Genomic DNA, 211 nt, shown 5'->3' on the forward strand with positions numbered 1-211 from the left:
CAACCAGTAGTTCAGAGCTGCGTGATATAATAGCTAAGCGAAATCAAGTATTCTTTCTGTACTGGCGGAAACCCATAAGTACAGGGGTTGGGGGTAGTTTACGAGACGGCTTGGCCCAATTATCGACTTTTAACACGTTGCACTGAAGCTCTGTGCAACAAACTCGCGGCCGGTAACTACGCTCTCCCTTACCTCTCTCGCTTTTGGGTCC

This window comes from Penaeus monodon, chromosome 30, assembly GCF_015228065.2.
Source record: "Penaeus monodon isolate SGIC_2016 chromosome 30, NSTDA_Pmon_1, whole genome shotgun sequence".
Lineage (NCBI taxonomy): Eukaryota > Metazoa > Arthropoda > Malacostraca > Decapoda > Penaeidae > Penaeus > Penaeus monodon.